The sequence below is a fragment of the Heterodontus francisci genome, chromosome 13 (genome assembly GCF_036365525.1).
Source record: "Heterodontus francisci isolate sHetFra1 chromosome 13, sHetFra1.hap1, whole genome shotgun sequence".
NCBI lineage: Eukaryota > Metazoa > Chordata > Chondrichthyes > Heterodontiformes > Heterodontidae > Heterodontus > Heterodontus francisci.
Window position 1 is genome coordinate 70,748,619 of NC_090383.1, and position 26,985 is coordinate 70,775,603.

The 26,985-nt window shown below is 41.5% G+C and overlaps 1 protein-coding gene and 1 pseudogene across 13 annotated transcripts in view; both read left to right on the forward strand.

Moving 5' to 3' along the window:
• The window catches only part of nrxn1a (neurexin 1a), a 2,153,831-nt gene that overhangs the window by 1,457,305 nt on the left and 669,541 nt on the right, over positions 1-26,985 (forward strand). The gene's annotated exons all lie outside the window — the stretch shown is intronic.
• Positions 25,461-25,569, forward strand: LOC137376831 (U2 spliceosomal RNA; annotated as a pseudogene).

Genomic DNA, 26,985 nt, shown 5'->3' on the forward strand with positions numbered 1-26,985 from the left:
GTTGCTGTAAGTAAAATATCCTCTTCAGTTTACAGATACTGAAGTTGGAAGCAAAAGATCTTTAAATCTCAAGAAACGGTATCATCTTTAGTCTGTAACTGAAATGATGCCTTTTCCATATTGGAAAAGCATTGCTCCGACATATATGACGTCATCATGTAGTGAAGAGATTGCTGTTAATTCATTTATTGACTAGTTTTGGGATTTTAATGAACAGTTCACCGTATCGTATAATGCAATAGAATATGTTGACTAATTCTAAAAATTAGCTGAAAAATTCATTATCCAGACTTGACAACAAAAAATTAACTTGCTTATGTTTATATGTGTCAACAAATCATGGAGCCTAGGTGCCAAACTAATAGTCAGCATTAATTTGTGCAAGACATTAGTCATTCGATTTTCTGACTTCATCCATACACCAGATGTCTAAAAATTTCAGTTATATGTTATTTTCAGATTTATGATAAATGCAGGCAAGTGCATAGCCAAAAGCAAACTAAATAAGATGTCATTAACGATATTAAATGACCACTTTATATTTGCTAACCAGGTTTAATCTTCTTGACTACGAAGTTAATATTATTGTCTTCAAGTAGGTATATCCAGTTTATTTAAGACTTGACAGAAAGGGAACCTTTGTTCACAGCTACCAAGATAGCTTATTCACTAAGAGAATAACGTTTTTCTAAATTTATTGCGCACAGATTTATGAGTTCAGTGCTCAACACAGTGTTAAATTATTTAATGAATAATAACTCATCAAAATAAAAGTTATATTGCTGAAACAGAGACACCTAAAGACACCTAACTGCCTACCTCTTGCATATTTCCGATATGTAGATGATACATTTGCTATATTTGAATCCTCAGCTACATGTAATAATTTCCTTACATTTCTTAATGGGCTCCATCCTGTGCTCAAATTCACCTTTGAAATGGAACAGTCAAATGAGCTCCCTTTCCTTGATGTACTCGTTGAGAAATCTGATAAGGGGTTTCTCTACCACGGTCTGCCACGAGCCCAGCTTCACTGGTCAGTACACGCGTAGGGATTCCTACAGTTCCACGCGCTATAAGATTGGCCTTATCAGCAATCTCATAAATAGAGCCCGAGCCATTTGCTCACCATGCAAGTTTGATGCTGAAATAGGGCGAATCAAAGGCATCAGGCATGACAATGGCTACCCGATCAGATAATTTCTTGCTGTATATTGTGCAAACTTATGAACGGGCCTATGGCCGTCATTTTCGGCCCAGAAAAATGCCCAGTCTGGCTCAGATTACTCTGGAAGGGTAATGTATCCCAAAAATTTGAGCAACAGGTGAAGCTAGCTGTTTCACCCTGCTACTATGCAGTAGCAAAACGTGTGGTGTTTGCCACTAACAGGATGCTGCCGTCAAGCCAAAAAGACGTTCGACCTATCACACAAATGAGTAATATGATATATGAATTTCAATGCCAGTAAAATTTAAGGTATATAGGCTGTACGTCCCAAAGATTGGCGGATCGTATCAAACAACATGTCCTTCCGCTGTTCGCAATGGGCCAGGTACAGACTGTACTCAACCAGCCCATGCTTGAAAAACTCAAAACACAGGCCAGGATTTTACCCTTGGTGGACAGGAGCCGTCCACTGACTGAAAAGTCGATGGCAATCCTGCTACTGCCTGGTCTGGGGATCTGACCCACATTTTGCGAGTCCCCGGCTTTTAATTGTTCTGAGGTGGGACTTCCACCTGCTTGAGGCAGGAAGCAGGCCACTGCTGGGACTGCAGCCCAGCTTCAAGATGAAGATGTTGGGGAATCCAGAACAGTAAGTTTTTGGTGCCTCACCGGGGTTGATCAATCGGACTCCGGTGAGGCAAGGGTGGTCAATTGGGCAGACGGGGTCATGTTAGATGTTGGGGGTAGTTGGGGCAGCGGGGGCGGCCCTCTTTCAGGCACAGGGTGCCTGACCATGAGGGCCTCTCCCCCAGGCCGTCAGAGAGCCATCTGCTTTTAACAGGCAGCTTTTCACAGGCCTGGGCCGCCCGCTTGACACGGGTAAAATGACGGCAGGCGGAGGCCCTTAAGTGGCTGTTAAGTGGCCATTTAAGGGCCTTGATTGGCCTGGGGCAGGTAGGCCATTTTTGCCGCTGCCAACCTGCGTAAAGTGGCGGCGAGTATGGGTTGGGAAGGGCCCCCCGAGCCTTCCGCTCCATTTTACAGGCGTAATATTCCTGCCACAATGTTCAACATTCGATGTGATTGCACTATTGGACAACATTTGCGAAATAATCCTCAGTGTGCAAAAAATTACGCTGACAACTAATTTAAGATTGTCAGTAGGGCTCGCAGTGTGGCGCATTTGCACGTATGGGAAGCTGCATATATTAATACACAGAGTCCTGTTCTTTGCAGGCAGAAAGAACATGTACACACATTGCATCTGTTTCAGCTAAACAAGATAAGTGACAGCCATTCGCTGGTTCATTTCTCAGGGCAATGCCATGACCAATCAAAGTCAAGCTGCTTGGTTTAAATTTCAAGCAACGTTTGGTAGGTAACTGTCAGTCAGCATAAACTGGTGCATTTTTCATGGTAACGCCTCTACCAATCAGAGTCCACTTGCCAACCAATCAGCACTCTCTTCTCATATAGTGTAAATTTGTTGCTTTCCCTTATATTGATATTCTTGCGATTTGTCCTGATGAGTGCAAGACAAAAAGTTTCAACAAAATGTCTCTGTTTTCAGCAATATTCAAGTTCTGTGCTACCAAACGACTAAGAGTTATATTGTCATTTCCCCACATCGCCTGAAAATTTCTTCCAAATCACCAACTAGAGAACAATGTATACATCACAAAAATGAGTCATAATAAAAGCAAAATACTGCGGATGCTGGAAATCTGAAATAAAAACAAGAAATGCTGGAACCATTCAGCAGGTCTAAGGGTCACTGACCTGAAATGTTAACTCTGCTTTTCTTTCCACAGATGCTGCCAGACCTGCTGAGTGGTTCCAGCATTTCTTGTTTTTATTACAAAAATGAGTCACATGTCTTATGAAATTCAAACTTTAATAATGAAAATATGTGCCTGAATTTTCCAATTTTGGCACCAACTGTCTCTTTAAAGCCCTCTCCCCTGTCCTAGCCCGGAACTTGCATCTTTCTCTAGCTTCTCTCCTATCTCCCTTCATACCCTTTTGAAATTCATCTTGTGCATAAAACCCATCTCCTGCTCCCTTGACCTTATTACTACTAAACTGCTGACCACCCAACTTCTCTTTCTGGCCCCCATGCTAGCCAATATTGTAAATGCTTTCCTCTCTAAAGTACTATCCCCTTCCCTTTCAGTCTGCTGTTAACAACCTCCTCAAACAAATCACCCTTGACCCTTCTGTTCTTGCAAACTACAGTTCCATTTGCAATCTCCCTTTACTCTGCAAAGCAATTACATGTCATGCCCCACTCAAATCCATGCCCATCTTCCAACAACTCCATAGTTGAATCTTTCCAATCAGGTTTCTACCCATTGCACAGCAACAACAGGGCTCTAAGCTTACTGTGGTGTACTATCCTCCTCTTCCTTTTCGAACTCTCTGCATCCTTTGATGCTGGTGACAATGCATTCCTCTCCCAATACCTTTCCTCTGTTTGCCAGCTGAGTGATACGACCTTTGTCTGATCCTCCTCTTACTTTTCCAGTTGGAGCAAGAGAATTGCCTGCAATGGGGTCTCTTCTTGCCTCTACACTTTTACCTCTGGAGTTCCTCAAGGATCTATCGTTGGCCCCCTCCAGTTTCTCATCTATATTCTGCCCTTCAGTGACATCATGTGAAGACACATATATGCTGACAACACCCTGTTACATATTCACCAGTTTTGCTGGATATTTTATATATCTGATTTATCTCCGAGCAATGCAGATATAGCATTAGTTCTAAATCAACAAGAGATTTATTTACAGTACTTTAAAATATCTCAGCACTTACAAGATTTCAGTACAATGTCTTTCAGAACATTTTTGTGTTTAGTAGAACATTCCAGCCTTGAGTTTCTGAACTTCGAAAATTTTTGGCATTCGGGACCATTTTGGGTCCTGATTCCGTTCACAGCAACAGTGCACCTTGTGGGATAATTTTATAGGAGGTGCCCAATTAGGAATGACAAGCAGATTGTGAAGATGGGAGGGTGAGTCAATGCATGAGACTGAAGGCCAGCAGCCTTCACTTTGTATACAATGAGAGTGCTGCTGGTGTGCATGGGGCCTGGACAAATGGAGCAGTGAAATGGCTGAAGGCAATGGCCACCACCTCCTTACCACAGCACAATTCCTTCCTGCAAATCTCAAGGACATTAGCAAGAAATTGCAAACTTTTGACTGTGTAGGCCCTAAGGTTGCTGATTTGCATCTTTAGGCAGTAGATTTAATTTATTTATCATGGCACTCTGATCTCCTGCTCTGCATGTGACTCCTGTTACCTAATGAGCTGCAGACACAGCAGGAGTCCTGTGCCGATGGTGGTAAAAATTTTATTTTCACTGGAAAATTGCTACTAATTGGTTGCTGATGAGCCTTAATTGGCTTCTCCCTGCTGCTTTCACCACACTGAAGCCTCTGGGAAAAGTGCGAGGAGGCAAGAACACTTTGAGAAACCCACGCATCCTCTTCCTCCAGAATTTTCCTGTACCCCCACCTTCAAGTCCATGGGAAAATTCCCCCCCCTGCCCACCCTGAGAAGGCCAAATGGATTGTCTTTGGCTCGCACCACAAACTCCATTCCCTCACCACCGATTCCACCCTGTTCCCTGCCACTGTCTCAGGCTGAACCAGACTGTTTGTAACCTTGGTGTTCTATTTGGTCCTGAACTAAGCTTCCTACTCCATAGAATGTACTCTGGGTGGGGCACTCCAATGTCCATCACCAGGAGTGGCTCGGTAGCACCACTACTGACCGAGCCGGACGAGTCCTAAAGGACATAGCTGCTAGACTGGGTATGCGGCAGGTGTGTGGGAACCAACAAGAGGGAAAAACATACTTGACCTTGTCCTCACCAATCTGCCTGCGCAGATGCATCTGTCCATGACAGTATTGGTAGGAGTGACGACCGCACAGTGTGGAGACAAAGTCCTATTTTCACATTGAGGATACCCTCCATCATGTAGTGAGGCACTACCATCGTGTAGTGAGGCACTACCATCGTGCTAAATGGGATAGATTTTGAATAGATCTAGCAATGCAAAATTGGGCATCCATGAGATGCTGTGAGCCATCAGCAGGAGCAGAATTGTACTCAACCGCAATCTATAACCTCATGGCACAGCATATCCCCCATTCTACCATTACCGTCAAGCCGGGAGACTAACCCTGGTTCAACGAAGAGTACAGGGGGGCATGCCAGGGGCAGCACCAGGCAAACCTCGAAATGAGGTGTCAACCAGATGAAGCTACAACCCAGGACTCCCTGCGTGCCAAACTGCGTAAGCAGCATGCAATTGACAGAGCTAAGCAATCACATAACCAACTGATCAGATCTAAGCTCTGCAATCCTGTCACATCCAGTTGTGAAAGGTGGTGGACAATGAAGCAACTAACCGGAGGATGTGACTCCACAAATATCCCCATCCTCAATGATGGGGGGGCAACACATCAGTGCAAAAGATAAGGCTGAAACATTTGCAATAATCTTCAGCCAGAAGTGCCAAGTTGACGATCCATTTCGGCCTCCTCCCGAAGTCCCAAGCATCACAGATGCCAGTCTTCAGCCAATTCAATTCACTCCATGTGATATCAAGAAACGACTGAAGGCACTGGATACTGCAACGGCTATGGGTCTTGACAATATTCCAGTAATAACCAAGCTGTTCCAGTACAGCTACAACACTGGCATATACCTGGCAATGTGGAAAATTGCCCAGGTATATCCTGCACACAAAAAGCAGGACAAGTCCTACCCTGTCAGTTACCGCCCCATCAGTCTACTCTCAATCATCAGTAAAGTGATGGAAGGTGTCGTCGACAGTGCTATCAAACGGCAACTGCTTAACAATAACCTCTTCAGTGACGTTCAGTTTGGGTTCCGCCAGGGCCACTCAGCTCCTGAGCTCATTACTGCCTTGGTTCAAATATGGACAAAAGAGGTAAACTCCAGAGGTGAGAGTGACTGCCCTTGACATCAAGGCAGCATTTGAATGAGTATGGCATCAAGGAGCCCTAGCAAAACTGGAGTCAATGGGATTGGGGGAAAATCCTCCGCTGGTTGGAGTCGTTTCTGGTGCAAAGCAAGATGGTTGTGGTTGTTGGAGGTCAATCACCTTGGCTCCAGGACATCACTGCATGAATTCCTCAGGGTAGTGTCCTTGGCCCAACTCTCTTCAGCTGCTTCACCAATGACCTTCCTTCAGTCGTAAGGTCAGAAGTGGGGATATTCGCTGATGACTGCACAATGTTCAGCACCATTTGCGATCCTCAGATACTGAAGCAGTCCATGTAGAAATGCAGCAAGACCTGGACAATATCCAGGCTTGGGCTGATAAGTGGCAAGTAAACATTTGCGCCACACAAGTGCATGGCAATGACTATCTCCAACAAGAGAGAATCTAACCATCTCCCCTTGACATTCAATGGCATTACAATCACTGAATCCCCCACTATCAACATCCTGGGGGCTGCCATTGACCAGAAACTGAACTGGAGTAGCCATATAAATACTGTGGCTACAAGAACAGGTCAGAGGCTAGGAATCCTGCAGTGAATCTGAATGCAGCACCTCCTGACTCCCCAAAGCCTGTCCACCATCTACAAGGTACAAGTCAGGAGTGTGATGGGATACTCTCCACTTGCCTGGATGGGTGCAGCTCCAACAACACTCAAGAAGCTCGACACCATCCAGGACAAAGCAGCCTGTTTGATTGACACCCCATCTACAAACATTCACTCCCTCCACCACCAACACATGTTGGCAGCAGTGTGTACCATCTATAAGATGCACTGCACCATTTGTGAAGCAGAGTTCCAAACTTCTACCACACTTTGTAGAAATGTTTCCTAATTTCACTCCTGAAAGTCTGGCATTAACGTTTTGTCTATGCCCCCTAGCCTTAGAGTCGCCAACAAGCAGAAATAGTTGCCTTAAATTTGAAATATTCCCATTATGCCATGGTACCCTGTACACACAGATTGCACAGCAACCAACATTGCTTGAGTGCAAATTAGATGCTTCCCATCATTTGTACCTAATTTGAATGTTACAGTGGACATATTCTATGTCCTTCCCTTCACTTCCGTTTGTAAATCCTGCAGTTGAGCAGCTCCCCCGGCTGATTTCTCATTCCCCATCTGCTCGGAATTACCCTAGGGAATCATCATAACTCCAGAGCAAAATTCTGTTCATGCTTTCCAAATAACTACCATTACATTGAAAAAAAACCTTCCTGTCAGGTAAAAACTGACATCTGTAAATAAGAGCTTGAATTGGCTTAGCCAACAGGATATCATTGTAGTCTGTTGCAATTTTCATGATAATAGTGTTTGTGAGCATTTTCAAAGATGTAATCGCTAAAATTGTTGATTTTTTAAAATAGGCTTTACTGATCTATTTCCAAAATGCAGTGTATTTTACTGTTTACTGAATAGACAGCAAACTAAGAAAATGGTACATATTTAAGATACCTTCTCACAAATGTGTTTTTTTCATATGTGCCTAGCAACACCCTCGTGATAAAATGATACAGTGCATCTTTAGTGACATACACAAAGCCCTGATTAATACTGAATTGATTACCATATCATAAAGTTATTTTCTGGTTTAGGTATCCTTCTGCTATGCAGCATTCCCTATACAATAAGATGGCTATGAGAAATTCTCCAGGTTTCGTGGACTAATGCCACTCCTGAGTCAATTCCTAGAAGTTGAATAAGAGTGCCATTTTTTCACCTTTCCTGGACTCTGTATAAATTCTTTTCTTCCACTTATGATTTTCATAGAAGCCAGGATCTCTGCACATGAATAATTACAACTTATATCCTCCCTCTCTGTGTTACAGTACGTTGAGGACCAACATGTGTATCACTTTAATATTTAGTGAATGAATCACTTTAAAATGTTAGAGGTAAACCCTAATTTGGGGACATTTGGCAAATGCCAGTACTGGAAAATTTCCCTGTGGGCTTCTGAATCCAGCCATCAGGCTGAAATATGGGTCAGCAGCATACACTGGGCAGGATTTAACATTCCTGCCGCCAGGAGCGGTGGCGGGCGAAGATATGTGGGCTGCACGCTGCCATGCTGCCCCGATCTAGTGCATGGCAGCTCACGATAATACGCCAGTGGGCCGCCCCTCCCATTCACATGGTGGGGTGGGCTCTGTGACGCCAGCAACAGTATCAGCTGCCTCTGCACAGGTGCTGACGCTAATATTAAAGGGCAACCAGACCTGCCGCTAAATTTTAATATTTAAACTCATACCCTCCAGTACACCGCAAATAAAATGTTGCCCCTTCCCCCAAAAAATGCTTACATAAAATAGTTGTCCTCTCCCCCCTCCAAAACACTTACATTGCTGATTTGCCCTCTCTCCGCTCCCCACAACCTATACAAAGTGCAGAGGTCACCCACTTCCCTCCCACACTAGAAATGCACATTTGACCCCACACCCCACCCCCCACTACACTAAAAATCCTAAGTTCCTCCTTTCCCCACCTCAGACAGGAAAGTGAAGCCGCGAGTGCCGACCGCTGCCTGGAAGATCCTGAGCAGCCGGTGAGATTGCGGTCAATTTTATTTAAATGTATTCATGCTCTTTATTTAAATATTTAAAGTTGTGTCCCGTTGCAGAGCAGCACGGGGAGGGTGGAGTGGGGGCACGCCACAGAGCCTTGCCGTCACTGGGAAGATCGGGCCCAGGACTCCTGACGTCGGGCTCCATGGCGGGCCGCTGCCGGTACTACCTTCCACACCACCCACCACAGATCCCGACATCGTGAGCTCAACAAAATTCAGTCCAGCGATGGGCAACAGTCACTCATTGTGATTTTCCATGAAGTAGCCAATTAATGGCCAGAGGGTGGACTCACTGTCCAATTAAGGATGGCAGGTGGGCTCTTGAAGCTGGAGGGCAATCAGAGGCCTACGAGCTTGAAAGCAGCAAAGGCTGTGATGGCAGGTAAGTAAGAGAGCACTTCAAAATGGAGGTACCCTCTTTCCAACTTGTTCAAATATAAATTAAAAAATGACTTTTGCCGCCAGCCCATCACAGTGGGAGAGGAACCCCACTTCAGGGTGGCCTGCAGCTGCTGCAGCACCCAGGCAGGGTGGGAGGCCATTAGGGCTGCCTGAAACACTTACGCCCGGTCTGCCACTGAGAGACTGCCTCCAGGCAGTTATACTGACCCACGCTGCCTGTGCAGACCTGCAGGGAGACTGCAAATCCCAGTCGGCCTCTGTTAAAAGGTTTTAATCGGCTCTTTATTACTTGCATCAGCTACCCACCTGCCATCTCCCAATTCCTCCTCTACAGAAATGGCCTGAGGGCAGGATAGAGCCAGACCACTGGCATGCAGGCCAATGGTGCTATTTGTTGTGACTGCCTGCTTCCGATTCCAGCCTCGGCAGGGTCTAAAAATCAAGCCCTTGTTTTCTATTTTCAGAATGCCAACTTTGATTTCCGACATTGAATGAGATTGGGCTATCCTTAATAAACAAGTTACAAAACATTGCAGCTAGCTTACACCAACAACTTGCATTTATAGTGTTTTCAGTATTGAATGAATGTCCTAGAGCACTTTACAGGCGACATAAATGAATATGTACACTGAATCAAAAGAATAAATGGAACAGATTTTGGAAGCAGAGCTGAAGAAGTAGCTGAAAATTCTCCAGTCCATTTTTAAAAGCGGGATGATGAAGCAAGAGAAAGGGAATTCCAAAGGGCAGGGTCAAGAAGACTGAAAAAAGAAAAGCAACGATAATGAACAATGAGGAGCATACTAATGTTAGAGGAGAGAAGAGACATAAGACCGAAGGTAGTCATTGAGATGGAGTCATGCAGACCCCCACTTGCCAAGGATGAGGCATTATTAATTTTGCCACATGGACATTAAATTTTGAATTGTTGCTGGGAAGAAGAGAAGGCCTGTGACAAGGGGTTCCTAGATCCCTGGCTGGAAAGACATTTTTGGATATTAACAGACAATGTTTGGAACAAAGGAGCTATCCCCTGCTCCAATTGAATCCACAAACTGATGTGTTCAGACCAGTTAGTCACGTGACTAACCGGCTGTTGCAGAGTTTGAACTGAGAGTTTTAAATTGGAAAGAGCTGTGTTTGAACTGGCAGAAAACTCTTTGCTCTGGGATTGAAAAAGCCCTCTTCTGGCTGGCTCGCCGCAGCCTCTCCTGTCTGCTCCCATCTCTTTCTCACGGAATTCCAAAAACCCACTGAAAACACATGAACCCCACGAGAGAAAAGTCTCTTACAGTGAACAAGGTTTAAGAAGAATACTGGGCCCCAATGAAAAGCAAGATTTACCTACAAGCAAGGACTCTATACTGAGCTCAAAGACCCATAACAAATACTCTTCAGATATTGCCTCAAACTTTTCCACTTTATTTCTTCTCTTTTCTGTCCCTATTACGGTAAGACCAGGTGAAGGCTGGAAGGGACCCTGAGACCTCTTTCTCACCTGGTCGTAACAGATGGGTAGGGTTATGTTTTTGGAAGCATTTGAAGATGAGGTTCCTGAAATGAATTAGTAGGGGTGGGGAAGAGGCAATGGAATTACCATACAGGGATTTTATACAATAGATTGTTTAATCTTGGGGAAAAGGAACAGAGGGCAAAGAACAGCTATGACCAGCCGGGTGGTCTACCCTACAGCATAAAAGTACATGTTGCTCATAGCTCTGGAATAATTTGCAAGCTTCACATCTTCAACTGAAAGCCAAAAGCATAAGATGGGCCAAATGTTGTTGTGAGCAGTGAATGAAAGGCACCAGCCAGGTGCTTGTTACATTTACATTTGCCCATAGATTTTTCATAGGGCTATTCACAGCAAGTTGCTGTTAGTGGGACATCGAAACAGTGCGGCGTCCTCTTCAGGCGATCTGGCACCTGAGTGAACAGGGCAAGTAACGGTATATCCCCTTAACCATTCCGATTGACGAATCATTAATGAGTAGTACAGAGTCTAAATCAGGAAGTGAATTCAATGTCAAATTAGCTACAGAAAGTGAAAATATAGAGAGGGAAAGAAAGATTGGATTACATGAGATAGATAAAAGAGACCGAAAGAAAAAGTAAAACAAGTTATAATAATTACAACAGTGTTAAAAGTGTACCTACACTGGAATGATTTGACTTAGCATTTTTATAGAATCATAGAATGATATAGCAAAGAAGGAGGTATTCAGCCCATTGTGCCTGTGCTTTTCATGGCAAGTTAAGTCCACATCTATAACATCAGTACAGGAACTTCACACCAGTCAATACAATTGAATGGGGAGCTAGACAGTGAAATGCCATTTCAGAATGGTTTGTGGAGAAGGGGTGCATCTCAGGCAGCAACTTCTGAATTTTTGGGTTTAACTGCATGTGTGTTGTTGCCAGAAGTTGTTGTGTGAGTTAGGCAAACATAACAGAATGCACTGTTAGCCTCACTGTTAATTTCACAGCAAAATCTGGCCCATAGTGGGGAAGGCACAAAGTGAGAATAAAGCTGATTCAATATTAATTTGCCAGAACAAAGTTTCTTATATTTCAATATTCTTGTTGAATTCCATCTATCTTATCCCATTTTTATGTAGTCTAGTATCATGCATTCATTGTCAAAAGGCCAATTTTTTTCAATTTCGTTTGTTTTAATTCAGTTAAATAATTTAGTTGCCTGTCTTGTCCATTTTCCTTTTCTCTGAGGTTTCATCTTTATTTGTCAAAGCACTTTATTGAGATGCCACTTGTAGAGGAAGATATCAATCCAAACTGATATGATTTGTATAGTGTGCACTAAGTCTCCTCCTATCCCACCCTCAAAAAAATGTTTATGCCAACGAGAATACATGACTAGTTAACTCACTGGTCATCAATTCATTTCTGAGTCATGTCAGTACGCAAAAGTGCACTCCGCTGGTCAGTCACCCGAAAGTCTAAATAGACCCCATGTGTTTCCAGCAGGGAGACCCACTTCGTTTTTAATGCGGATCGCAAAATGCTACCTTGAAGAGCAAAACTAGTTGCCATTTTGGCCACAAGCCCGGACAACCTCTAAAATTTCCAGTACATAATAGTATAATGTCTCTAAAAATATGTGCTTAGCTCTTCATTATTAGGATTAATTCAAATAAAATAGTTGCATAATTTTTAATTACCACTTTATGTATAAGTGTTTGAATTACCTAATTAACTTTCTCCATTATGTTAAGGGATAATTTCAAGTGATAAAAGGAGGGATTTCAACTTCATTTTGCTTGGAGTACATCTCCTCTGCGTGCTCACCATAATATTGTTCTAGAGTTTGAATACAAAGCACTGTGTATTTACTTGAATCTTACCTGTGCAGTACCACATTTGGTCAATCTGCACTGTGTGGCATTATGTGTTGGGGAGGTCACCATGCTTCACTGGGATAATGTAAGAAAATACTTGATTCTGAAGGTGGCACCCAGTTTTAAATCTGGTCAGAGCTTCTACTCTGGTAGAAGCAGTATTGAAACATCTTTAAGCAGTTGACTTTAATGTCGTAGAAAATGTTTCCAGAATCTGTTAATATTTACAATCGACTGCTTATGGTTTTCACCCTCATTTGGAAAATGCTTTTAAAAACCTGAAGTTTTGCAATTTCTTTGGTCAGTGTTGAACAATAAAGTAGTGCAACCCCAGCTGGATTGTATTCTTAGAATTTATGCTGACGCCAAGTCAATGCAGTGTTCACTACTTTGTTCCAGAGGACAAAAACATTGATTTTTGTTTGTCAGCCTCATGGCTTGACGTGGCACTGTGTAAGTACGTAGCTTCACTGAAAATATAGCTTCCTCTCTACTGAGACACCAAAAAACGGCATTTTGTTCCAACAGAAGGGAAGTTAGGAAAACGTATTGAATTTAAAAATGATTCTCATTCCTCAGCATTACTCTCCCTTGGGAATGGGTGTCCTTTTTTGAATTCTTTTATTATTTCACACGAATCAGGCTGGGCAAGTCTAAGCCAGCATGCAAGAGTTTTTAATATTGCCACAATAACAGCATTTTTACAACAGCTGTAATTTATTTTTAAAGTGAATGATTTAATATCACAGGTATCTATTTGTTTAAGTGGGTTTGTATGTGAAATCTCTAAAACAATGCTTTGATGGCCTCTTGTTCGCTTTTTATCTGTGAGGGAAAAGTTAATTTGTGGCCTGCAGAGGGCTCAAAAAGCAGGTCCTCCAGTATTCATCAAACAGATCAGAACTCCATTAACACTCTCAGTTCAGGCACTGTGAGTACCCTTTAATATTCACCTGCTACTTTTCTTATTGTTTGAGTTGATTGTTAAAAACTAATTGAATCATGCACAATTCTACTGTGAATTATTATCCATTTTCTCTCCATGTTGAGTATAAGTAAAAGAAGTATGATTATTTGTATGAGTATTACAAGTGTTATTTTCTTTTTAGTCAAAAGTACTATTTTTCTTATACCTCATGTCAACTGTAGTCTCAAGAGACTAATCATTTGTGCTGCAGGCAGCTTAAAAATAGCAATACTATGTTTAAAATAACTTGAGTTGAATAGAGAGAATTTAAAGATTATTGAGACACATAACACATGGGGATTTTAATCAGTATTTTTTCTAGCAGCCACTCATTAAAAAGCAGCAGATATTATGAACCAGTAACTCACAGCACTCAGTGGGGAATTGCCTGTACCACGATCAGCCTACATCACTCTTTAAATTATTCCTCCCCTCATTTGGCACCTACTTCCTTCTCCTCTATGCACAAGTAGTACACTGTAATCCTTTTTCTCAACATTATTTAGTCCTCAACCACCCACCTTTCTCCTCCGCCACCTGTAACATTTGCAGTGATAATCGAGTTTTATTTTTACTTTTCCTTTTTGGCTCTTGTCAGAGAAGTAAAATCTGTTAGCTTCCTCGGTAATTTGCACTAGGCCATAAGGATCCAGGAGATGTGCTATGCTGATCCATTTGTTATTTGCTAGTTGAGTTGGAGGTGGTTGGAGGCTCTGTTCCTGTGATCAACAGGTTGAAGTAACGTAGCTAGCTTATTTTGGTAGCACCAACAGCTCAAACTAAAATGGTGTAGAAAAAATGTTAATTCTCTTAAGCCAAGCTGGAAGAGGGGGAAGCATATTACGGCAAGTAGCATAGTTAATCTGCAGTCTAGAAACATGTAAGCTAGTGTCATAATCCCTATGTCATATATTTATTGGATGACTAAACTGAGGCTTCAATACCTCATAATATTGATGGTTAACTCTCAAAAGGCTGAATGGAAAGAAAGTGTGAATGTTTTTTGTTGCATGATCTATCTGAAGATAAGCTATTTGGATTTTGTTCATGCTAAATAAAGAAAAAAAAATATTTATCAGCAAAATCCAATCAAATTTTCTCTTAATTGTGCAGAAGAAAGCATCTATTAGATCTCACCCCTCCCTTAGTAGAACCTCACTGTATTCTCGATTCATAACCATGTACTCATGCCAAATCCATTAAGAGTTTAAGAAAACATTAACAAGATGCTCTACTAATCTGTCAATAGTCTTTTGGTCCCTTATGTGGTTCATCCATACCAATGCTGACGTAAATAAAAAAAACTGCTGGACTGTGAAATGATCTCTGAATCTCAGGCAGACACCCATGAGTGCTACAGCAGGTTGAAAACCTGTTTAGTAAAACAAAGAAGTTATGAATCTGAGTCAAAAGTATATGTTTGTTGCCTGTTTCAGTGCAAAGATGGTTGACCTGTATTTTTAATAAAAATTAGTCCCAGAGCTCATTTATAAATATATTCCCAACAAGGTACTTGCCATGCTATTGTGTTTGTGTAGATTTGGGTAGCATTACTTAGAAGAATTGATTTAAGTAGTCACCAAGTTAAGCTTAGCTACTGCGGAACATATTTCTTTTAGAGGATTAAGGACTAAGAAATAAAGTTGATTTCCTGCTCAATGATCATGTGACATTTAGTTTTGCTTCAGTTACATGTGATTGAGAAGTGATATTGCCCCATCTCCTACAAAGAATGTATTAAATTTAGAATGCATGCAGTATTGCAAAGACATTAATTATTTATTCTGCTGCTCTTTCTTACTTTAATTTTATTTAGAATGCAATACAGTAAGTACATTAATTTACAGATTTTCTATTGTATATCAAAGCAATGAATAACAATGCCTTTGAGATGCTGCTGATCTCGCAAACACCTGTCAAGATAAACACATCTTTCTCAGGGGAGATTGAGTTTGGCAGGATCAGTGTTGGGAAAAAACAAAACAATAAAGAAAAATTTTTGAGAAATGCTAGTGAGCAAAATTTCTGATTTTCAAAAGGAAATATATATTTCGTACAATTTTCCCCTTTTATCTGCGATATTGTCTCCCTCTCTGTTATAGCACTGTGCACTTGAATATCTGTCAGTGAAAGGGAGAGAGGCGTTCTTTTGTGGAGATGAGTGTACAATTAGAAGATCATCAAAAATGATGGATGAGTAGTTTGTGTCGAGGCATATTTAGTAGCTTTGGATTGAGCACCTGGTGGACCGTGCAGGGAGGTTTCTGACCAATCACAGCAGTGCCTGCCTTCGTTTAAAAATTGTAAAGGACTAACTGAGGATATTGGAACCTCTGCACTGTCTTCCTGGGGGAGATTAGGAATTTATTTCATAAACTGACTGTGCAATATAATATGCAATATTATTCGAAGTGAGCATTTTTAAGTTTCTGTCAGTTTTTCTTTTGCTATGGACTTTGCATGTCTTAGTTTCTTTTTTAAATAAAAGCAGTGTTGAATATCCTAGCATATTTCAGTATCCCTATTTTAAAATAGGCTGTTCCTCTGCAATGCATCCAAGCTTCAGTGATTTGCTGTTTTGAGACTGCAGATTTGCATAGCCTTCTCACCAGCATGGTCTGTTCCAGGTCCTTTCATAAGTGTACACAATTCAGTGAGGAATATCCTCTGGCATTATTCTCAGTACCCTGACTACTGTATTCGGATTGAAGAGCAGGCTATTTATTGGGTGGCTTTGGTCAGACACAGTGCTGTGCTGTGTGTTACATTTTTTTCCAAGCTGTAACTGGATTGAGGAAGCATTTTAATTTCCCTTTCAGCATTGTGAAGTGCCATCCTGTAAAATTTAAATGATATTGAATACCCAGTGGATGATGATGATGTGCCTTATGTAGGAGAAAAAAAACCTCAGCAGTCTCAGTCCTGGATGTATTGGAGTATTAACATAAAGGAACCTGGTAGCTACTGCTGGAAATGCAGGTAGTTATGTTTTTCTAGCTGGGAATAGACACACTGCACTGACTGGATTTTTAAAGTATGCTGTGGATTTCCTAGCAGAAGAGGACAGCAGGAATAGAAAACTGTGAGGCAGACTTGAAATAATGGGCTGTTTACAGTTGTGACATTTGTTACATGGGGGATGCAAATCTTTTTCTCAGGGAACATCATGAGCCCGAGAGCAATAGTGAAGTCCAGCATTGAAACTATCACAACCTGTATTCATTTGGCATTTTGGATAGTTCTTTTGACTTTCAGCTGTTTCTTTGGAGTGTCATGGAGTGCTTCGAGCTTAGGTGGAGCTCACCATATTCACCATTTTCATGGCAGCAAACACCATTCAGTGCCTATTGCTATATACAGGTCGCCTGCCTCACTGCAAAGAGGACATGGTGGGTCTTTGCTTTTTATTTACCTTCTAATTCTTCATATTTCTGTCATTGTAGTGCATAGTCTACACTTGAAGCCTTGTGCAGTTAAGATGAGTCTTGCTATTGCCAGTCAGATAACCTCATTGTTAAGATGGTGTAAGAAGAAAACACTATGCATACGAATGTTTTCTTAAACCACAATATTTAATTGTTTTCATTGAAAGAATACTTCAAAATCAGTTAAAGCTTTGGATACAGTAGTATACTGATCTGTGCTTAAAAAAGTAATGAATAGACAAAAAAATTAAAAGAACACTTAAAATTACTGTTCATAATCTATGCGATGCGCTCTTGTCCTTTGTTTCTATCTTATATATTTAGGTAATGTTGCATAAATATTCCGATTTTAAATTCATGCTAATGGAAGTCTTAACTACTTATATTTATTTATAATGTGCTTATTTAGGAATACAGTTTAATGATGAAATACTGAATTAGTCTTTGGTTGGCTTCAAACTGTTGCCCTGACCACCTATTCAAGTCAGTAATACTATGCTACAACAGTAGTAATGGTTAAAACCCAAGGCTAAGGTGAGCTAAGGGTCCCTCAATCTGTCATCTTTGATTTCTGTGCACTTTGTGATTGTTGAAGCTTCATAATGTGTTTCCTGCCCTGAAAGAAAGGTAAAAGAATAAACCAAAGCCAATATTATTCCAAAAGGAACAAAAAAAACAATGGCTATTTTGTTTGTGTAATTTTAAATTAACGGAATGAAAGAGAGAGCATACATAATTTAAGCAGCACCAGAATTGAACTGTTCCCATGGTCTTAGTTTAATGGCAGCTGAAACAGTGGTTTGCTTTCTTCAGTGAAACCTGCAGCTGTTGATTTGAATATACAGGTTCATCCTTCTTCATTTTCCCTTCATTCCATGCCTCATTTAAACCATCATCCCATGCCACTCCTGAGGTGACAAAACAGATCTTATGCTTAACCTTTGCATACTTGCACAGGTTGACCCTGTTTGGATGATTAGACATTAGAATCTAATTTAATCTTTTGTTATTAGACACTTTTCTTGAATAACGAAGCAAAAGCTTAAGAATTGTGACGTGGGTGTTTTCAATAAGAGTTGTTCCTCATGAATTTAATTTTCCAGATAATTTCACGAACCCCTAGACATTAGTTCTGTGATTCAACATTCACATATCTTTCCTTTAAATTTTTAATTGTCAGTACATTGAATTGAAATAAATTTCCATTTAGAGGTTGGTGAATGCTGTCAGATTTTTAACTGAAATATTGATGTCATTGAATATTTCATTTATAGTTTATCTGTTCTAAAGCATTAACTTGTGGATAATTTGCCAAAAAAACCCTTAGTGAAATACAAATGATTTTTGTGCTCTTTGTCTTGCCTGCTGCATATTGTACTTCCTATAATATTATTGCCTGTGTATCTTCATCCCCCATGTTTCTGTGAGATATGCAGTCTTTGATGTTGTCTGTAGAACATCTACAGCACTGTAATCACAAGTGTTGATAGATTCTTGATAAGTATCTCAATACAAGCTCCATTGCCCTGAAATGTACACAAGATATTGGCTATGTTCAAACTCATTCCTATTAATACATGAGTAACGGTGCTGTTTTATTACTTGGCCTGTGACTGTAATTCCTCCTCCAAGCCATTAAGATGACTACTGTTTTGTGTAGGATGTTAGGTATACAAAGGTTGTTATTTTTGCTTTATACATTTTAACAATGATCGCTCTGATTATTCAGCCAGTAATCACATAAAATGTTTACATTAAAATAATTAACAGGTTGACAGAAAGGTACCTTGTTAAAAATTGCTTATCGCAGGATTTTGAGCAAAGCAACTGATTGTCATTTTTAATATATTCAAAATAAGGTTGTTTCAGATTTAATGCCCTGAAGTATTTATTTGTTAAGCAAATGAATATAAAAGTCACAACTAAACTAATGACCCTGCTGAGCGAATAAAATTCCCTAGGTCCTTTCCATACCCTTGTTTGTGTTGATTGTCGTGCATGGGCAGGATCAGCTGTAATGAGGATGTTTACAGAGCAATATTTCTTTATTTTCAGTCAGGCTCATTATACCCCAATTCTGCACATTTCAGCTTTTAACCCATTCCAGTATTCTTTAAACCATTTCACTGAATACACAACTGCTGCCTTTTAAAATATGATTTAATTGCCTAGATATAAAAATATAGTTGAGATGGATAATACTTGGAATGTCACAATTTATGGTGAAATTGATTCTTTTTGTCCTTAGATTATGAAAGAGGGGGTTAATATCGAAGTAACAAAAAGACAATGAAATTGGGAGGTGGAAGTGTTAATATGAATATCTTGTAAAGCAAATAATGGAAAGCTACTAATTGCCTTTCACAGTTTCACAGGGCATTTGTTAGGAATTAATATTGTGAGAAAACTCAATGAGACAAAAGCATATTATCAAATAACTTGCTATATTTCAAACATCTGTGTGCAATTCTTTTACCAGTAATTCAATATTTCATGTTTAACATCACAGATGGTCATTATCGTGGTGATTTGTATTATGACATGCTTGATCATTTCATTAGATTTACAACAAATAATTCAGGTTAGGAATTTATTTGCTTTTTCCCTATCCTGCACACTGCTTAAATCTTCTAATTACTTTTTATCTGATTATGTAATGTGGCTGTGTTAAGGTTTTACTCTCACTGCCTAGTGAATATTGTTAAATGGCAGTATGAAGAAGGTAATATGCCCAAGTAAGAAAAAGTATAATTATACTATCATTCATTACCAAAACATTTATTTGTGCAAACCTTTTTATTGAAGATATTATTTAGATTTTTGTTGGACATTTGGAGTTAACTCTGCCTTCTTGAACTGAACGTTAAAATTATGTGAGAAGCTTACTTTAGATTTTGTTTCAACTGATTCTATAATCCTGTCTATAAACTGTATTTGTATAATTGGTGGAATTCTTCTAAAGTAAAATCTAAATTTGCAACTTAACAAATGGAATTAAGTTTTGCTGAATCATTGGGTAACAGAAAAGAGAATGGCACCGGAACATTCCAAAATGTTTTGTAATCAAAGAATCAAGTAATCCAAGATGCTTGTAATATTGACACATAATATGGACTAATGGACAACCACAGGGTCCTAAGTTCAAATCACTGAATTGACTGGGATTTAATCTAACCTGTTCTTTGTGGGCAAAATTTGTAGTTCACTGCTGAGCCACTAGAGGGTGTATTGTGCAGCAATGAAGGGAGAGACAGGGAAAAGTACAGGCAGTAATTGACCTTCATAAACCAGCACACTTCTTCTCAGCCAATCATAGAATCACAGCAGTTTCTAGCCAGGGACAAGTCCTGGCTGAATGAGGAGAGTCTGGATGGGAAAGTGAGAGAGGTCGAGTAAGGAAAATATTTGATGTAGGCAAAAGTGGTGTTTTAGGAACAGAATCACAGAAGGTATCAACTTGTTCATTCCATGTTGCAGCTTCACAAAATGCCCAAAAGGTAGATACATTCAATTTAAAAAAAAACTACATGAAAATTAGATTAGTATTAGCCTACTTTGGCTTTCATTAAACAAATAACTCTTTAATATTCTCCATGTCATAGCTAAGTACATTTATATCAGCAGTCTTGAATTGAATGTTAGTCAAGCAGCAAATTCACTGTTGGATTTATTTGGAATAAATTCCAGAGACTTTTTTTTACTGTTTTTTCCTTTTGCTTTTTCAGATTAACTATTGTTTAATGTATTATTGGAAATCCAAAATGAAAGAACAAGAACATTGTCCAGACAGTGTTAACACTGAAAATAGTAAAGGAGAAGATGAGGAACATCAGGAAATAGTAATCAGGTGACACCACCATGGGTGCCCAAAGCCTGAGGATGCAAGAGGAAGGAAAGATTAAGGGAAATTCACAGGTTTGAGTTACTAAGAAGAAGTAGGAGGTTGAGTAAGCCTACTATGAATAGAAGACTGTGCAATTACTTTTAATTTCAATGTAGTAAAGATTTAAGGAGGAGAAAGATCATGTTGGTGGCCTATTTGTAGCATAGGAGGAATAGTGAAGGAAAATTCAGAGGGCCAATGATTGTGGTGTTATGAATAAAATAAAGAGAGCGATTGACAGAGACAGAGAATATATGCTTGATGTGAGAGCAGTATTTCATATTGGACAAGTTTTTTTTTAGTATTTCTTGTCCTGGAGTGCCAGATAACTTCTAGAGGATTCTGCACAAATATGGCACCATTATTCAAGTCCAGGATGGACTTGGGATTTATAGAGTTTGGTTGTGGAGGGAAAACATGCTGGTAGAAGAGAGGAAACTGAGTTTTTGAGGCAGCTTTCATGATGAAGGACATGTGGGATTCTATTTGAAGTTAGTAGCCATTGGATGATTAATAATGTTGATAGCAACTTGCCTAACCCAGTTTCTAAGCACAATAGCCCAGATTTCATGGTCAGCGGTGAAGTGACGGTGTTTGTCACTAACTTCAAAGAAAGCTGTCCACAAAGATCTAGCGATCTCTGTGCCTTCCCTTGCTTGTTTCTTCCCTTGCCTGATGTCTGTTTGAAACTGGCGCCAAGTTAAAGGGATTTCCAGGCATCCAGCAACAGTGATGTCATCAAGCAGGGTAAGCATTCTCGCAGACAGCAAACCAGGAAATAAAATGTACTGAATTTTTCAGTTTTAGTTAAAATTTTATAGAATGCGAAATAAATGATTGCGGCATACACATAGAATTAAGCTGGAAATTGAAATATCATAAACAATCTTTCTTTAAAAAAATTATAAAATGTGAATTATTTCATCATGGAGAAATTTGACGTGCTATAGATATAAAATTGTTTTTCAGGGTCAGTGAGACTGTTCAGCAGTAATTATGAACTTGGTACACTTTAAAAACCACAGGTACACTTCATTCATTGAGGAGTGTTTTTATGGTGAGACTAATAACATAAAATGGCAAGTTCTCGTCAGTTCAGTGATTTCAACTTGAGTACAGTCAGGGGGGACTTCAACAGTGCACCAGATGGGGAAGAGTAGAATCACTGACAGCACCTTCTGAATTTCTGTGTTTAACTGTGCTTGTGCAGATTCCATAAATTGCTGTCAGTTTCTGAGGAGGAATGACTGTGAACACTGAAAGTTTTGCCATTATTATTACTGCAAAATCCAGGCAATAATCAGGCAGACTGGGGAATACTGCATTATGAGAGTTTCTGTCTTTTAGATGAGGACATGTCTGCCCTCTCAGGTGGATGTAAATATGCTATGGCATTATTTGAAGAAGAGCAGGAGAGTTCTTCTGGTGTCCTGGAAAACTTTTATCCCTCAAACAGTATCAAAATAGATGAAATGGCCATTAATCTTAATGCGTGTGTGTCACCATGCTGTGTGAAGAATGGGTGCTGCATTTGCCTACATAACAACAGTGACTACTCTTCAAAAGTAACTGCTTTAGGATGTTGTCAGGCAATGAAAGGTTCAATATGAATGCAAGTTATCTTTTCTTTCTTTGCATAAAGAATGGTTACGTGTGGAACCATGAAAGATAAACAGTTGGTTAGACTTGCAGGAAACATAAAGAACTTATTTTAAGAACTGAGAGAAACAAGATATAAATCATTTCTATTGAGTGGCATGATTGAGATCAAGATGTACCGTGTAAGGTGTAGGGTTGTGTGCAGTGAGGAGATGCAAAAGGTTTTGACAATTTGCCAGATAATGACAAGTGATTCACCAATGCCTTCAACTGTGGTACTGGATAATGCAAATAGCAAGATCACTAGTAGAATGGCTACACCAAAACCCATACTGCAGATAGCAAAATCAACTTGCAGTTATATGGAACCTTTAACATAGTAGAATGACCCAATGCATTCTTGCTCTTCCTGGTCTCACAAGGAACATAATACATATCCTTGAAGAACCAGCTGCAGACCTGCTTTTATCGAATGGGAAAGCCATCTTGGCTTCACCGCTCAGGCTTCAGTTAAAATTGGGGATCCTTTTGACAGCATAGGATTCTGATTAGCAATGAAGCACCACTCTTATGCCAGAGTCTCCGGGCACTTCATCAGCTGCTGGAATCAGTGAAGATTTAATATTGTCAGGAATGGAGCCATTCCATTTTAACAGCTGATCTGCTCCATTCCTGCCTAGTGAGGAGAGTTAAAATAGTCCCCTATATATATTGAGAACAGAAGAGAATTGGAAAGGAGCATTCACAGATATGTCAATGCATCATATAGGTAATGCAGAGGTAGAATGACAAATTGATGTTTTTTCTCCAAACGATAATGGGAAATTATTATTATTTAAAGGATTATTGTCATTATTGTAATTTGAGAGGGAAGCAACATATTTGATCTGGTGTACTGTGCCGTTCATCAGTGATGCTTTCGGATGCAGTTGTATTGCAACTGAAATTGGGCTCAGTAGTGACTGTTTTTGGGTGCAACAAAGTCCTTTAAGATTCTAAAATGGCATCCACAGTGAAAGCCATATTGGTAAAGGGGTGAGTGCTTACACCTAATGTTTGCTGGCAGCCTGCAGAGCAGGCAGATCATGATGTCAATCAGTGTCCAACAATGATTTGACACCATCACTGCCATTTTGGAGCTCCACACTCCAACCTACATCCTCTATTAAACTCCCACAGCTGAACACATGTTCGGTCTGAAGGACTTTTCACCTGTGCTATTTAAAGGGATCATGAGCTCCTTACAGGTTAGTTGCTGGATTACTCTGGCCATTGCTGCCATTTTACGCATTTTGGGCGATGTTCATATTTGTTCAAAGTTTCAATAGTTTACAGTAGTCTAGATGGTTCAGAAGTTTTTTTGGTGGCTTAAAGGCATGTGCACAAACCAGTTGCTTCCAGTCATAGATGGCCAAGTAGGGTTCCTCTTAGCATTGAGCATGACTAGGAGAATGGGCAGAAGCCATTCTGAGCAGCAGAAGCTGCTAGAAAAGTGAGGAGGAGGAATAGGGTGGGGGAAGGCACTTAGCAGGAGACCATGGCCGCAGGGGGGTTCCTTAGGCAAAATATCTGTTGGAGAACAGATTGCAGGAGTGATGCAACGCCCTGGAAATCCCTTTGTAGCAGGTCATCAGATGCTACATCATATTTGTCTCCACAGGTGTGTTGATGGAGATGTTGGAAAGTATGGACTCCAAGCTCTGCACAAAGCTCTGTGTCAAGTTGGTGCTGGTCTTCTCCATGCTCCTTGGCGTTTCATGCAAGCTTTCTGACAGACTTTCCAGTGCAACAAGCACTTGGGTGTGTACACCATCAGCCTTCTTCTATAGTCTGACCCATTGAAGTCATCATCTGAGTCCTATGCAGCAGAACTAGTGTGAAACCTCGATTGACAACAGTTACAGAGACACTTCTGTCTTGCAAGGGAAGGTGCCGCTTAATCAGAGGCAGCAGGAGTTAACCGAAGCTGGTGGCTGCGATATGAAATCGAGTGATTGTGTGTCTTCATCTTCACTGTCTTCTTGTCCTTTGTCCACTGGGCAGGTTGCAGTTCTTGGGCATCTGTAAGAGAAAATGGACAGGGTAGGGTTGTGGTGAGGAGAGAGGAAAAAGTAAGAAATGTGTGATTACACCATCTGCAGCTTTAGTCAGGGAGACTGTGGGATAAGGGAGAAGTGTGATGTGAAAAGGAGGATTAGATATGAGGATACCTAATGGCTTCAGCCCCGCTGTTGGCCAGGACCTCAGCAATGACCCTTCCCATAATGACAAGTAGGTCTGTAACTGTTGTCACTCTGTTTGGGTGATATGGCTGTCATGGTTGAATAGCTGTGTATGCAAACTGTGAGATATGGGGTTTGAGGCTTGCAACAGTGCTAAGTGTGTGAGGGGAAGGTGAAGTATCTAATTTAGGTATGAGTCCTGATTGATGGGGATTATTGGTAGGTGAGTGATGAGGGTATAGTGAATTGAGCAGTGGCTGAAGCTAGTGCTGCAGTTGTTAGGTTATGAATGCATTCACTGACCTTGGCCACTCTTGTGAAATCATTTAACTTCTTCCAGCACTGTATCCAGGTTCATTGGGGATATGCTCCTGGCACTGATCTCTGTGGTTATCTGTTCCCACCGACTTCTCATCGTGTGTCTGGAGGGCCTTCTGAGGATACAGGGCGTCTCTCCTTTCCATTTCATCCAACAAGATCTCCACTGCACCGTCCAAAAATCTGGGTGCCCTCATTCCTGTGGTCAGCCATGTCTTACTTTTTCCCAAATCAGATTCAACGATAGAATGACTCTCAGCACCTGCTCCAGCTGCAATGCATTTTCCCTTGAATAGTTTCGGGCTAGCTTTAAGTAGCGCAAGTAAGTAACAATATTGGGCCTCCTGCTGCTGCATGTAGCTAATAAACAGGGCAGAGAGTGGTGGCTGCAAGCAGAAATCATTATAATGAGCAGGAAGCACAATGTTGATGTGTTGCCTGCTCATTATAATGATTTCTGCATGCAGCCAACACCCATTTTCAGGGTCTAACCAATTTAAATCCTATCCAGTCATTGATCGCTTCTCGGCCTTTTGGCTAAGATCAAGTGTAGTATCTGTTTTTATCAGTGCTTACTTGATTGAGAAGAGACCATGATCATTGCCTTTTGATCCTGGGGAAGCTTTGAGTAAAATGGCTATAACCAATCTTCGAGCTTCGGGCCAGGGAGTGCGCAACACTGTTCGGGTGGTCGTGAAGGACAAGGAAGGAGATTCACCGGTCGATCGCACCTTCTTCATCAAGAAAATTCTCTTCGATTGCTGCGGATGTCAAGCGACGGACGTCTTCTGCCTGCAGGATTTCCCCAGCAGTGGATACCGACGTGACGTTCCGGAACGTGGCGGGATGCATCAAGTTCCTGAAGGCGTTCAAGGAGAAAGGGGACCGGGCGCCACTGTCGATCCTCACAGCGGAGCCGCTCTTCACGCTTCCGTCACAACGGGACCGGGTGGTGACGATTCACCTCTACAACCCCCGTGTTCCGGTGGTGGATGTACTCACCTTTCTCGCCAGGTACGTCGAGGTGGCCGGCAGCAGTACTGATGTCAAGGACCCCATTGGGATTTGGACCAGCAAGCGGCAGGTCAAGGTGACCTTGAAGGTCGATCCCAGTGGAGCCATCATCCACCCTCCCTCCAGCTTCGCTATCGGGGGAAGTCGAGGCTTCTTGGTCTCCGCTGGGCAGCCCAGAGTTTGCCGCACCTGTGGCAAGTCTGGTCACGTGGCGGCCAACTGCAGCACAGTTGTTTGAAAGAACTGCAAGGAGGAAGGCCATCAGACCAAGGACTGTAAGCATACTAAGTGTTGCAACTTGTGCGGTGCGGCAGGCCATCTCTACAAAACCTACCCCAAACGCTGCCTCAGTTATGCTCAGGCGGCAAGGTCCAAGGAAAGGTCGGGAGAAGGTTCGACGAAGGCGTCCAGCGTTCGAAAGGAGACCAGCAACCTTCTCCGCAGTGAGGAACTTCAACCTGAGAAGGAGAAGCAAGGGGAGGCAGCTGAAACCAGCGACCCAGCACCTACCCTGTGCTCGGAAACCCCTCCTCCACAGACAGAATCAATGGAGGAGGAGGCAGCAGATGGACAAACAGGTCAGTGGCAAGTGGTCCAGAGGAAAACCACAAAGAAAAAACATCCAAAAGTGGAACAGGCCACCACCCAAACCAGTGGCAAGAGGAGGCTACCTTCTGAATCAGACTGCAACAGCTCCTCTTCACTGGACGGGGGAATGCTGGAACGACAGCCCCTTCAAAAAACGCGGCAGAACTCCAAGGAGATGGAAGATAAAGCATCCCAGCCCCCGGGCACTGGAAGCTGTGATGGGCCCGGCGTGCCCCAACCCCAATGCCCCACACATAACGACATGGCCAGCGCATCCCAGCTCCGGGACACCGAGAGCAAAGACACGTCTGGCGCACCTCAGCTCCGGGAAGCCGGAAGCAGTGATGTTTTCGAGGAGGAACAGATGGAAGCAGCAGAGGATAACCCAATCTTTGCTGCCGACAAGACCCCCCCGATGTCACCCCAGCGGAACAACCCCT